Genomic DNA, 15,010 nt, shown 5'->3' with positions numbered 1-15,010 from the left:
AGATGTCAACACCCAGATGTCAACCATCTGCCTTTGATGTCAGTTTGTTACAGTTGTCCCAGGAACAGGAGGAATCCATCAACACCTTCATCACCCGGGTCGAGACAGCAACCATCCACCTGAAGCTGCCGGCATCTGTCATCGTGGACGTAGCTGTAAATGGCCTTCGACTCAACATCAGTCAGTGGGTATATAACAAAGAGTCCACCAATCTACAGGAGGTCCATCACCAGGCAGAGCTGGCCCAGAAATAGCTGGTAAGCGTGCAGTCGTCAGAGGTCAACATGATGGCAAACATTGACCACCTCTCTCATCTCAAAGACTGATTCCCCAGCTGTCCAGGCTGTCTCTCCAGCTCCCCAGGCCTCATTGCAACAGCAACAGCAACAACCGAGATATCAGCCACATGAATCCTGTCAACGGCAAGGACCATGGCTGTTTAATCAACTGCCACCTCCATTCCACCAGGCCAAATAACAGCGTCGCTACAGCCAGTATGAACAACATCAACAACGACCCCGCTTCACACCCATTCCACTCCTCCTGCAAAGATGTCTTGGTTGTGGTATGTATTGCTCAAATCGTTCTGCGTGCCCACACTTTCAAACAATTTGCTCATACTGGGTACTACAGGGTAGGACATCATTACAATGTTTGCATGAGAGCTCATAATTCACAGAATAGAGCTCCAAGGCAATAGGGACCCACACCTGATTCTCAGCTCACTGAGGTCAGGCACAAGAAACCATTGGTCTCACTTGCGGCTCCCTTACTCAAGAACACAGTGCTTGTAAAGGTGCAGCAAGTGAAGACAATAGCACTTGTTGACATGAGGGGCTTCAATCAGCTGTGTGAACATGCACTTCCTTCATAAAGTAGGCTACATGGAAAAACATTTGTCAGACTCCCATTTAACAGAAATTGTAGGAGTAGGTGGCGAAATTCACAAAGTGCAAGGTAGCATATCATTAGATGTCAATATTGGCCATATCTGTCTGTCGCAAACCTTCCATGTCTTCTCTCCCCTCCATCACTGCCTTATCTTAGGCATGGGCTTCCTGGAGTCGAAAAAAGCTACAGTTTGTCTTGCCCGCAAATGTCTGTATATCCATGAAGGTCTTATTTCAATAGCTCTAGTTGAAACCAGTGCAGGAAGTCAGTTACAATCCCATTAGTCAGTAGCAGTCAGTTACAAGTAGATATCCCTGTCCATATTTCTTGGTGTATATTTCTTGAGCCAGTAGCAGAACTGACCAAAACCAAACTTCAAGGTGGTAGATGCCTTGTAACCAAATCCAAGAAAGCGGTATACATACGATTATTAAATGCCAGTTATTCACCAGTACATCTGAATACCAAAAGAGTACTTGCCACTGCCTCAGAAATCGATCCATCCAGTGTATCAGTTCTCTCCGATACCCCTGACCCTAATCTTAGGTCAGGTCAGGTCAATTACGCTGCATCAGGTACACATTGGTCACGTCAGGTCAACCCTCCCTCCTAAGTTCACATCAACCATAGGGTACATCAGGTCAACCCTCCCTCCTCAGTTCACATCAACCATAGGGTAAATCAGGTCAACCCTCCCTCCTAAGTTCACATCAACCATAGGGCACATCAGGTCAAACCTTCCTCAGGTCACATCAACCATAGGGCACATCAAGTCAACCCTCCCTCCTCAGTTCACATCAACCATAGGGCACATCAGGTCAAACCTTCCTCGGATCATATCAATCATAGGTCACATAAGTGTTAACTCAGGTTTTCACAATAATAGGTTTAGACAGAGCACTTTTAGGTCACATAAAGCCTACATCACATCATATCAATGCATTATCTTCAGGTCATAACCACAATTTGTCACATCAAGCCAATGCAAACATATCAGGTCACATCAACAATAGGTCAGGTGAAGGAACACTCATCCCAACATTCACAAAATACATCAGCATCTAATCTCTCATTTGATTTCAGTGAATCTTGTCTTACACCTGAACAGAAACAACCGCTACTCTCTTTCCTACAAACACAAAAATCTGTCTTTGCACACAACTGGTCTGAACTAGGTCAAACACACTTACATCAACGCAAGATAGAGACAGGTGAGGCCAGGCCAATTCAACTTCCCTTCTACCCTCAAAGTGCTGAAATTCGCAAAGAATGCTCGAGGCAGATCAAAGAAATTTTGGATGCTAACATTATTAGGCCAAGTTCCTCTGAATGGCATTCACCAGTGGTTATGGTTAAAAAACGGGATAATACTTTTCAATTTGCGGTTGATTATCGCTGATTCAATGCTGGCACTAAGCTCATATGTTTCCCTTTGATTCATTTTGAGGATGTTATTGGTGCTGTTGGAGAAGGGCATGTGAAAATATTCAGTGTTTTTTTATTGTGCTAGTGGCTTCTGACAAATTCCTTTCCATCCGGACACAAACACAAATCAGCCTTCATTACTCCAGATGGTGTTTTTGAGTGGAATCGCCTCCCCTTTGGCCTTCAAAGTACAATCTCAGAAGCTTTGAAAGAAATGAATTAGAAGTATATTTTAATATACATTGATGATATCATCATATTTTCCAAATGGTTTTAGGAACATTTGACCCCTTTGAAGTGTGTATTTAAAAAAATCAAACAAGCATGCCTTACTTTGAAACCAAGTAAATGTAATTTCGCAGCCAAATAAGTTCAGTAAGTCGGTAAGATTTGACGGTCAAAAAAGACGGCATGGAAGTTGACCAATCCAAAACTGAAGCAGTCAATCAAATCCCTCAGCCAAAGAACGTTCATGATGTTAGGCATTTTTAGGCATAGCAGGCTACTACCGGAAATTTGTCTCAAATTTTTAAGGAATAGCCTCTCCACTCTATGAGCTTCTCAAGAAAGACATCCAATTCCTCTGGTCAGACAAAGCCCAACAAGCATTCACTTAAGCAAAAACTAACTTCTGCTCCAGTTCTTGCTTACTCAAATCCTAATCATCCTTTCATTCTCACCACAGATGCATCTAAGACATCTATTGGGTATATTTTAGGTAAAAAAGACTCCCAGGGTCGAGAATGTGTCATTTGCTATGGTGGTAGGTCACTGCATCCATCAGAAGGAAATTGGGGTGTTTCACAGCTTGAATGTTTGGCATTTCAAGAAGGTATAAGGCACTTTAGAGCTTATCTTGCAAATTCAGGGTATATACAGATCACAAAGCACTCACATGGCTACACAATATAAAGGAAGAAACAGGTCATTTGGGTAGATGGTTCCTCATGCTACAGGAATATGATTTTGAAATTGTACATCGTCCTGTCAAATCAAATACCAATGCAGATGCAATATCTCAACAAAATATCCTGAACCTAAAACTCTTCCCATCACAAATGACAGACACACACCACCTTCATTACATTCCAAACATACACCACTGACCACTACTGAACCAGCACCATAAGCCCCCATTCCTGAAGATCCAGTCTCCTTAGAAATCGACTTTGTGTACACCAATGAATTAAAGACAACATGCCCAGCCATCCTCTTAGCCTCCACTGATTTTGATGATGAACATTTTGATTCTAAGCAGTATAACTCCCCTGACCTCAGGTCTATCATTGACTATCTTCAGAAAGGTGAAATCCCAAACAGTTACACAGACTCTCAAATCAAAGGTCTTTGAGGCGTGCACAAGAGTTTGAAATGGTGGATGGTATTCTGTATCACTTTCACCAGGCAAAATACAGAGGCACCAAAAGCATGTGACCTCCTTCTGTCAGACAGGTTGTTGTTCCTGTGATTCTGTGCAAAGTTCTCCACTATTCCTATCACGATTCCAAAATAGGTGGCTGCCATCTTGGTAGAGATTCAACTAGACAGGCTCTTCTTGATAAGTATTATTGGCCTGGCATGTATCAGGACATTGAAAACTACATCAAGTCTTGTGATATCTGTCAAAGATCAAAACGTCAGACAAAAGCCAAACCTGCTCCTATGGTTCCTAGGCCAAATGAGGACATCTTCTTCCGTATGCATATTGACTGTTCTCCTCACTATCTTCTCTTCGGTAAGGAAATGCATCTTCCTGTTGACACTGCCTTACTTCCAAAACCCACTACAGGTAAAAACTGCTGAAAACCATCTCTGGACCCTGTTGGACAATCTTAAGGTAGCCAAATCCATTGCCAAGGATATTATGCAAATCAGCCAGGAACCAAGTAAGACCGACATGATCTCAAAGCCAAGCCTCCATCCTTCTCAGTTGGTGACAGAGTATTGATGACAGACCCTACAGTGAAAAAAGGTCATTCTCCCAAGTTGGTCTAGTCCTTCCACTATCACTGCACTTGGTCCAAACCACACTTTCAAACTTCAGCATTCTATTATGGAATATTCGGATGAACAAAACCTTCCAAATGGCGAGCTGGTTTTCTTGGGGGAATTACTCAGCAAAGAGTCGGAGTCGGAGTCACAGTCACAATTTTATTTACAAGAACAATTAATGAGCAATTTACTATATTTTAGAAAATAGCTGAGGGTGCCACAGAGAGTCAGTACAACCCTCTGGGCTGTGAGAGAGAGATATGCTTGGTATGAGTGTCAAACCCCTTCTGCTTAAAATTTGGCTTCTGTGTGTACTTTACAAAAATTAGAACAACAAAAAGGAATATGATTGGTTGATACACGATGGGCTGTGCCTTGTGGTTAATGAATGGCTAGACAGAGGGGAATACTTAATCCTGTTAATCCTGTTGGACTGGCACTAATCTTGTTGACATATTTACTGGGTGCTTTGAAAGAGATTATGGTGTCACTATAGACGAGCTTGTATAGGGGCTAATCCTTAATGCACTATTGACGAGCTTGTATGGGGGCTAATCCTTAATGAGTCTAAATTGAAGTAATTGCTGAATGTTATTCTAATATAGGTGATGACAGATTTACTTAAATAAAATAGTTCAAGGTAATCTATAAGACTATGTAGACATATCTTTTGTCTGGGAGATGGGGTCTTGATACCTTAAGCTAGCATTTATCTAAAAGCTTCAAATCTATAAAACTATGTAGACATAACTCTTGTCTTATTAAATAGTATGTCTAGGAGATGCGCTCCCATTACCTTAGGCTAGCATCTATCTAAAAAGCTATAACTGAAACTACTGATATTTTATATATGCATTTTATTTGATGATAAGTATTACTTGCTAAACTATAATTATATCATGGTTAACATTTATACTAAGTTATCTTATAATAATTAGATCTACATCAAGTGCTTTTATGAGTTATCATGGTGTAATATTTATACACCATTTCATATAATTATAGTTTAGCAAGTAATAATTATCATCAGGTAAAATGCATATATAAAATATCAGTAGTTTCAGTTATAGCTTTTTAGATGGTTGCTAGCCTAAGGTATCAAGATCCCATCTCCCAGACAAAGGATATTTATTTAAGTATATCTGTCATCACCTACCGGGGTATATTAGAATAACATTACTTCAATTAAGACTCATTAAGGATTAGCCCCATACAAGCTCGTCTATAGTGCATTAAGGATTAGCCCCCATACAAGCTCGTCTATAGGGCATTAAGGATTAGCCCCACACAAGCTCATCTATAGTGACACCCTAATCTCTTTCAAGCATCCAGTAAATATGTCAACAAGATTAGTGCCAGTCCAACAGGATTAACAGGATTTAGTATTCCCCTCTGTCCAGCCATCCATTTAGCATAGGACACAACCAATCGTGTATCAACCAATCACATTCCTTTCTATTGTTCAAACTTTCATTAAATACATACTGTAGCCAAGTTCTAGCAGAGAAGGGGTTTGACTCTCTTACCAAGCAGACCTCTCTCCCACAGCCCAGAGTGTGTACCGACTCTCTGTGGCACCCTCAGTTATTTCTAAGTATATTGTAAATTGTTAATTGTTCTTGTAAATAAAATTGTGATTAGTCTCCTGTGACTCTGGCTCTTTGCTGACTAATTCCCCAAGAAAACCAGCACGTCATTTGGAAGGTATTGTTCACCTAGAACAGTTCCATGATAATTATATGAAATGATGTATAAATATTACACCATGATAACTCATAAAAGCACTTGATGTGGATCTAATTATTATAGAAAAACTTAGTATAGATGTTATATTATGATAATTCTCACACTGGCAAAGACCACAAGTCCATTATACATGCTGACAGATTGAAAACATACTCTGAGCTTTTGGAAAAGCTGACATGCAACACATGCACAACTCCCCGAAGAAGATCATAAGTCTAGGTGCTCCTCCCCAGAGCCTCAGGTCACCACAAATCCACCACAAGATCTTGATGATAAAAACATGGTGCCCTCATATTATAAAGATGAAACTTGGCAAAACTGATAATCAAGGTTGAAATTAAAGTGTCAAATGTTCTTAAAGTGAAACACAACACTGGTCTCTGAGAAAATGGCACCACAAGTCAGTATCTCGTGTGTCCGCCATGTGCATTTATGACTGCCGTGCAATGTTGATACATGGAATGGATGAGGCAGTTCATGAAGACCATAGGCACTTGAGCCCACACTCTGAGGAATGCCTGACAGATGCAGTTGTCGGCCTTGATTGGACGTCATTCAGCCATCTTTGAATCTCGTCCCACAGGTGCTCAATGGGATTTGAATCGGGACGGAGGGCAGACCACTGCATGGTTCTGATTCCTCTTGTTGCTCTCGCAGTGTGGGCATGGGTGTTATCATACTGAAACTCATGGTTGCGGCGAGGTGCCAAATGAGGTATGGCGTGTGGTCTCAAGACTTGATCAATGAACCCAGCTGCTGTGACACCATTGCCTCTCCATGGACCGATATTCTGGAAGACCACAAGGCCAATTCCACCCCACACCATGATGCTGTGACTACCCCACGAGTCTCTCTCAACAACACAAGCATTACGGACGACTGTGATATAGCTGAATATAGCTTGTACTTTTCCGGATGAGTGGTTAGAAAGCATTATACTTATCCTTCTTAAGAAGGAAATTAAAGTGTCCATGATGTAAGTAACTATCTGGGTATCACACTAATGGATATTTGTGGCAAGATTTTTTTGCAGGTTTTAAATAACAGGTTGAAACAGTTCGTGGAGTTATATGATAAACTTTCAGGATGCCAGGCAGGTTTTCTGGAAGGGCTGTTCTACAGTAGACAGTATGATTAGGAAACCATTCTCACGCTTGGCCATCAAACATACGGGCAATTAGCTTAAATAATATTAAAATAAGGAAGGAATCTCACACTGAAAAAACATGGACAGGGGATTTAATGTGCACAGTTATTTTATTCATCTCTGTCTACTCACAGTTCCTGCTCAAAACGTCATTTGAAACAAACGATGCATTTTCAGGTAAGGCTTTTATTTACATAGGTTACATTAATTAAAATAACACAGAACATAAATCCAGTGCATAATTTTTTAAGGAAAGGGTATGGGCACTTGCATTTTTAAAATGCGCATTTATGTCTAAAATCAAGAGCTCGCATTATTTTCATGTTGCATTAAATTCCTGTTTTACAGTATACTTCAATCTCTAGTTCAGAAATATTTATCGAAATCAAAGGGAAAATTTTACTGCATGTTTGTAGATTTCCAGATGTTGTTTGTTTCGATAGGGATCTGCATTGGTTTGTTCTTCATTGAATGGAATTTGTGGGGAAATATGTTTTATTATAAAAGATATTTATTCTAAAACATTATCTTCGGTTTAAATTTCAAAGAACAGTATATCAGATTATTTCAATTGTTTCAGTGGCTGTATTTTAAGTCCTCTTTTATTTCATCAGTTGGAGAATGAAATCCAACAGTTTGGAGGTAGAGGAATCTTTGTTCATCAGGATTTAATGGAACTATTTTTGCTTTTGTATGTTGACGATTTTGGCATTTTTCAAATACAGTCCCCAAACTAAAGAGGAAAATAGATGTCTTGCAAACATTTTGTAATGTATGGGTTTAAAAGTTAATCTCGACAAAAATTAAGTTTTATTACTTAGGAAACAGGCAAGTTAAGAAATTATGAGAAATTATGTCAGTGTTTCTACATAGTATAGATATTTAGGAAAAATTTTTGGTTCCTATAAAACAGCTTAGTTATAAAATGCAAAATATTTCTCAAAAGGAATACGCACTTCTCACGCGACCCGCTAAAAGAAATTCAAAACGAGGCTCCCTATACACTTACAAGAATGGCACAACACTGCTGTGCACCACGCTGCTGGAATGATGGCCATTAAGACAAAACGTTGTCCTTCCACCGCATTAAAAATAATGAAGAAGTTCGGAAACAGTGGATTGTCAACAGCCCTAGTGATGAGAGACCGTTTTTCAAGGTATGCTTGCGTATGTAATTTTCATGATATCACATGAAGACAGTTTGTTTGTTTGTTTGTTTGTTGTTTCACGCTGCACAATATTCCACCTATATGACGGCGGTCTCTAAATAATCGAGTCTGGACTAGACAATCCAGTGATCATGGTCATCGATCCATGCAATTGGGATACGAGCCTGACCACCCGATCCTGTTAGTCTCCTCTTACAACAAGCTTGGGTTACTGAAGACCTATTCTACCCCTGAGTTAGTTAGAGACGAAGGTAGAAATGCTGCAGGAGTGCTGCCTTAGGCTATATCTAAAACAGGAAAAAGTCCATTTGGTTTCAAGTAAAATACAACACTGAGTACAATGTATGCATGAGTGTACTGTGACTTTATAAAGAATCTTATGTCCAATGGTTTCACTTGTCTGTCGATTTTGATATTCTAACGCATATCGCGACATAAGGAATACTGCATTAACTTAATAACCCTTTGATTAATTTGATAAACATATCAAAACTCGATTAGTTCTGCATGAGGCAATACAGGACAGACTTCACAAGACAGGCTTGACGCCAGGTCTTACAAATATGACATTTGTCTATGTCACCCACATGACAAGCCATTGTGTGAGAGTAAGACACTGACTCTTGTGAAGTTGCGATCCAAGTTGGAAAAATTCTTAATCGTGAATATGAATGAGTGAATATCGATTTGACTAGATATATATAAAAAAACTATATCAAACTAATACTCATCATTATCATATGAAGCATTAAAAGTTCAATTCCGCAGTGTTCTTTTGATTAATTTATTTGTGTTTTTATTTTAGCGCTGATAGTTTGTCAATTTGAAATGATCTCAGTATCTTGTTAAAATACGGAAAATGCCAAATGAAAGTGAATGATCAACAGGCTCCCAAAGATTTAAATAAATTAACATTAATTAAGTTATCACTTTTATTTCAAATATAAATGTATGTAAAAACTATATCCAACTAGTGTCGCAACTTCACAAGACAATTTCAGTGTCTGGGTAACGACACTCACGATTATTATATCATATATGGTACGGTAGATGAAAGTATCCTCTACGTACATGTGAGAACAAATTTTGATAACGACCCAATTTACATTAATTAACAAAGGTTACAATAACTGTGTCAAAACAAATACATTTAGATCTATAACCAAATTTGTGATGAAAGTATATGTTAATATTGCCACTTTTGGTAGAATCGCCCAGCTTGTTTCATGTGAATCTAAGAGCAAGACAGTTGCGTGAATCAGACGCATAGCTCAAGCTCCTCACAGCGATAGTATGGCAAACCGTTTTCACATTTATCACGGAATTACTGTTATATTCAATTGTTTTAAAGATATCTTGAATTGAATTGAAGATATCGTGAATTGAATTGAATATGTCTTGAATGGAATTGAAGATATCTTAAATACAGATAATAACAGATATCTGCTATAAAATTTAAGATATCACGAAATGAATTTAGAATATGGTAAAGCTTATTACTCATATCTTGAAAAAGAATGATGATATTTTAAATTCGATTAATGATATCAAAATTTGATTTAAAGACATCAAAAAGTCATGTTTTGTAATAATATCAGTAAATCAATTCCTGATATCTTTAAACTTAATACAGATATCAATAAATAAGTATTGATATCTTTAATGTTGCCATTATTAAAGACTTCCACATATGTATAGATATCTTCAGATACTTCCGTCTGTTAGGTATTGTGGGTAATGTTTCTAACCATGGCGGAAAAGTTCTTCTCACTACGGAGACCATGTTTTCAAATTAATCACTGCTGTCATAGTCAGTCCCCTCAACTCCTCCGTGAATTGCTTGGAGTGCTGTTGAGACTAGTTCCTGCAAAAGTTAGGCATGGTTTGCCGCCATTTTGGAACCGGAAGAGTTTACAGATATACAGACCGGAATTATTTGAAGATATCTGTAAATCATTTCCCGCACTTTTGAGGACCGGAATAATTCCTTTGTCATTCCTTCATGTTACTTAAATCATATCACAGATATCAACAATTGACATGAAGATATCTTCAAAGTTATTAATGATATCTTTAACTCAGTAACGGTCAGAATTAATGATATCTTTGATTGAATTAAAAATATCTCTAACCGAATTAAAGATATTTAAAACGAATAAATGGTATCTGTAATGCATTTGTTGATAGTGAGTGAGTATGGTTTTACAACGCTTTTAGCAATATTCCAGCAATATCAGGACACCAGAAATGGGCTTCACATATTGTACCTATGTCGGGAATCGAACCCGGGTCTTCAGCGTGACGAGCGAACGCTTTGGCTACTAGGCTACCCGACAGCCCCGCATTTGTTGATATGTATAACTTATTTCTAGATATCTTGAATTGAATTTAAGATATCTTGAATATATTTCTAATATGATTATGTACAGCAGGATGTCAATTGTTTAATGATATCTTTGTGGTCTACCGGGGGGTTATTGTGGGTGAATATATATATTTAAGAACGTAGTGGGTGGGTTAGTTTAAGGGGGAGTTGAACGGCTGAACGGTAGTCCTTGTGTAGAAGCTTATGCCCACGCAGGCGTAGTGGCTGGGAAGACATGACGATGCCACGCTTCTTGCACGCTCGGTTAGGCGGAAGCCATGATTGGGAGAGGGGAGATGTAAGGAGCGTGTTCATTGGTTGTGTCCGTTTTCCTGATCACATGGTCCGCGTGTTGGCTTTATAAGCCTACCCTTGGTGGGGAATCGTCAGTCGTCACTCACCAGTATCTGGTAAGCATGGTCGACTCCCGCGTCCTGAACCAGGATCATTTATTATTATTTTCGGGCTTTCGTTGATATATTAGATTAAGATGTATGGGTGGGGGAAAACTAGAGTAGGTATTGAATTGGTTTGTTTTATAGACGTTTTACTTTTGGGAGTTAAATTAGAGGGGTGTTGAAGAGTACAAGTTTAAGTTATAAGGTTGAATAGGTTTACGTAGGTAGGGAAGGGGGAAAATTACATAGGGTATAGATAAGAGAAGGATTTTGCCGCTGTTGTTTTTCCCCCGTGTAAATAAACTTTAAATCCAACAGCATTCTTTGTGTTTTGTTTATAATTAGAATTGGTAACCGGGCCAGGAGCCTCCTAGAAAGTAGAGACAAAAAAAATACTGCACAGGGAGAAGAGAACACAACGCAAAGCTCCGCAGTATAACATCTGACCTGTTGTCAACTATCTCTATAAGTCTATTGTTACTGGGCGCCTTTTGCAGGCTTTAGAGGGCGCCTATTACAGATTTGGTGCCGAGACAAGGATCGGGTTATATTTTTCAATTTCTAGTTATAGTCTGTTTCTGAAAACTAAATTAAAATTCAAGTGAAAATATGACTGAAGGTTTAGGTTTAAGTTGGTCAGTTTTGTCTGAGACTGATGATGATCATTTTCTTGGTAGGGCCGGTGTTAATACACAGGAACCACTTATCGATTTGATAAGTGAGTTACCACCACCTCGGCAAAATACGTATCCTACATCTGCACCGTACACACTTCTACCGTTTGTAGATGCTGTCGGTTTAAGGAGTGGACAGGCTGGCAGGAATACATATTTGGGGTCAGGCTTTAATGCACCTGAACATCGAACGCTGATTATCGGTTTTTGGGTCACTTTTTACCAGGCAGCATCATGACGGGTGGCCGTTCTGTTCATTTCAGTCCACCAGAAATGTCACAGGATAGGTCAAGGTTTGATTTTCCGAGACCAAGAGGTTTTGATAGTGCAAGGTCATTAAATACAGCGGGCACTGTTTTGTCAGAATTTGAGAAGATTAGGGTTTCTCATCGGGAAGTTAGACCTGACAAATTTGACGGAACGTCATGTGATTGGCAAGATTATATTGGTCATTTTGAACAAGTTGCTGCGTGGAATGGGTGGACCGAGTATGAAAAGGCTCAACAACTTAGTATGTGTTTGAGAGGCGCAGCACAAAAACTTTTGAGTAATCTTACGTTAGGACAACTCAATAGTTGTCAGGCGGTCAAAAGTGCATTGAGTCAGCGTTTCAACCCAGTAGATGTAATTTAGCCTATAGAAGTGAATTCCGAAATCGTCAACAAGCTCATGTCAAAACTGTTTCGGATTATGGGTATCAGCCCTGTAGATTAGCAAATTTAGCTTACCCTCCCAGCACTTATTCATCACTAGAGGTACATTTAATTTATCAGTTCTTAACTGGCCTGCATTGCTTTGACATGAGGAAACATGTCACATTTGCACATCCCCAAACACTTGAAAATGCTATTTCATACGCCATGGAGTTTGAAGCTGTCGATGGTAGCAGGAGAAAGAAACCTGAAACTTTAGACAGAGTAGCAGGAATCAGTCAGACTGTTCAACCAGTTGGTAGTACTGGGGTGACACTTGAGGCAGTTGCCCAGTTGACAGATGATTTTCTGCAAAGTTTCAAACGTAGTAGTTTGCGTAGTGTTGGGCCAATGCCTGCTGTGTCTGCAGTCAACCAGGTCATTTTCGTGATGGGTGTCCTTACTTATCAAAGCTGGGCTTACCGGATCTGTCTGTTACTAATAAACCTGAATAGGGAAACTAGAGGAGGCTGAGATCGAGGCTGGGACTTCGGCCAATGTTGGACAGATGGGTAGGCCATGTGAAGATGTAGTTCTGGTGATGTTATCTTCACCTGATGTGAAAGACAAACCTATTTTAACTGTTGATGTTGGAGTGCAAGTAGATTTTCCTAAGTTGGTAGGGAATAGTGTAGATCCCTTGGTGAAGCAATCTTCACTCCATAGTGTTGGGTTGGGGGAGAGGTTATCTTTGTCAGCGTCAGGTGTAGGGAAACCGATGAAGTCATCTTCGCTAACCCGGACTGGTATGTCTAGTCCACGGGAGAAAATTATTTTGCATTCTTTGAAGCCTCAGAAATGTTTGTATATAGATGTTCTGATGAAAGGGGTTACCTCAAGACGGTTGTTGGATACTGGGTCTCCAGTCTCGATTATCTCACAAGATTATGTCCTTAAACTGGGTTTACAGGATGATAAGCTGAAGAAAGATCATAAAGATTTCTTTACGGCCAACGGTACACCTATAGTTGTTCATGGTTCTGCTTGTTTTGAGTTTTGTGTTGGAAACGTGCAGTTTCAGCAAGAGTTTGTGTTTGCAGATTTGGGTACTATGGGTAGTATTCTTTTTTCATTTTTATAATTTATTATTTTTGTTGCATTTTACATAAGTTGCGCATACATATTAGACTTGTCACTACATTTTCTAAAATAGTAAATGACAGCTTGACCAAAACTTATTAAACATGTTAACATTCAAATTCAAAGTTGCTGCACATTTAGTCGGAAAGCTCCTGTTGGATGTCTTTGAAATCTGGCTTTTATGTTGTATTCTTTTAATTAATATGTTATATTTTAATATATTATCATTATGTTGAGAGGAGAATTGTTTCTTTGGGTGTAACCCAGGAAAACTATATCCTCAGATATATTTTCATTTATTTGAGCGTCCGAAGAAAGCCAGACTTTCAATTCGTTCCAAAGAGGGTGAACACAGGAGCATTCCCAAAATAAGTGAAACACAGACTCTGTCTCTTTAGAACAGTAACTGCACAAATCACTATCCACGTATCCCATTTTATAAAGATGTGAATTTGTGGGTAAAATGTGATGTAAGATTTGATACTGAAACCATTGGAATTTGGTGGGATTGTTGCATTTGAAAGGCACTAGGTTATAGCTAGCACGTTGTCTTTCACCTATGTCATGACCAAATATGTGTTCCCATTTTGCAAAATGTTGATTTCCATCCTTATGGTTTGTTATCAATATCTGATAGAGATGTTGGGATCCTTTTTGATTTTTGAGGTGAGATGATTGGAACGGTATCAATGGACAGGCAATTTTGTTCATATTCACAATATTATGTTCACGACAGAATTTCTTAATCGATTCTCTGATGCTTAAATAATCTAAGAAGTTAACATCAGTAGAATATATCCTACAAAAATCTGTGTGTGTATAAAATTGCCCTTGGTCATCGATGAAATCATTAACAAATTTTATTCCCTTGTCGTACAATTTTCTCATGAAAAAAGTTTTGTGCCCCACCTGGATGTTATCGTTTAACCAAACTGATTGAGACATAATGTCTTTGTTCAGTGAAACATTTTTGTTCAGTCCCTCTACGACCATCCACCAACTCTGTACAAGATCTTTATGGAACGGGTTGTTTATGCAGGAAAGGATATGTGTCTTATGATCTTTACCCCTTACTTCATATACGTTGTGTTTAGTGATAAGTGAGGTATTACGAAAGAAAAGGTTCCGCCATTTTGACTTCGAGGCAAAGGCGTGTCTTATCATGGTTAGTTTCTGAGAATAAATCATCTCTCTTATTTTAGGACATTTTATGCCACCATCTTTATCACATATAATTTGAGATATTTTTATCTGGTCTGGTTTGTTACCCCATATGATACTAAAACATTTTTTTTTGAACTTATCAATAACGGTATCTGGGGGATTCGGAAGTGCTGAGAATAGATGATTGAGTTTCCATAGTAGTATTCTTGGCATGGATATCCTGGAGGATTATGATGGTGAGGTATATGTGAGACGAAAGACACTGTC

At 38.9% G+C, this 15,010-nt stretch overlaps 2 pseudogenes; both read left to right on the top strand.

Moving 5' to 3' along the window:
* Positions 1-2: 2 nt before the first annotated feature.
* LOC139473308 (uncharacterized) lies at positions 3-1,956 on the top strand (annotated as a pseudogene).
* Positions 1,957-11,742: 9,786 nt separating this feature from the next.
* Positions 11,743-13,032, top strand: LOC139473307 (uncharacterized; annotated as a pseudogene).
* Positions 13,033-15,010: the final 1,978 nt, after the last annotated feature.

The sequence above is a fragment of the Haliotis cracherodii genome, unplaced genomic scaffold (genome assembly GCF_022045235.1).
Source record: "Haliotis cracherodii isolate W230 unplaced genomic scaffold, xgHalCrac1.p SCAF_28, whole genome shotgun sequence".
Taxonomy (NCBI): Eukaryota; Metazoa; Mollusca; class Gastropoda; order Lepetellida; family Haliotidae; genus Haliotis; species Haliotis cracherodii.
The sequence above is the reverse complement of the archived record's forward strand: the minus strand, read 5'-3'. Positions and strand labels throughout refer to the sequence as shown.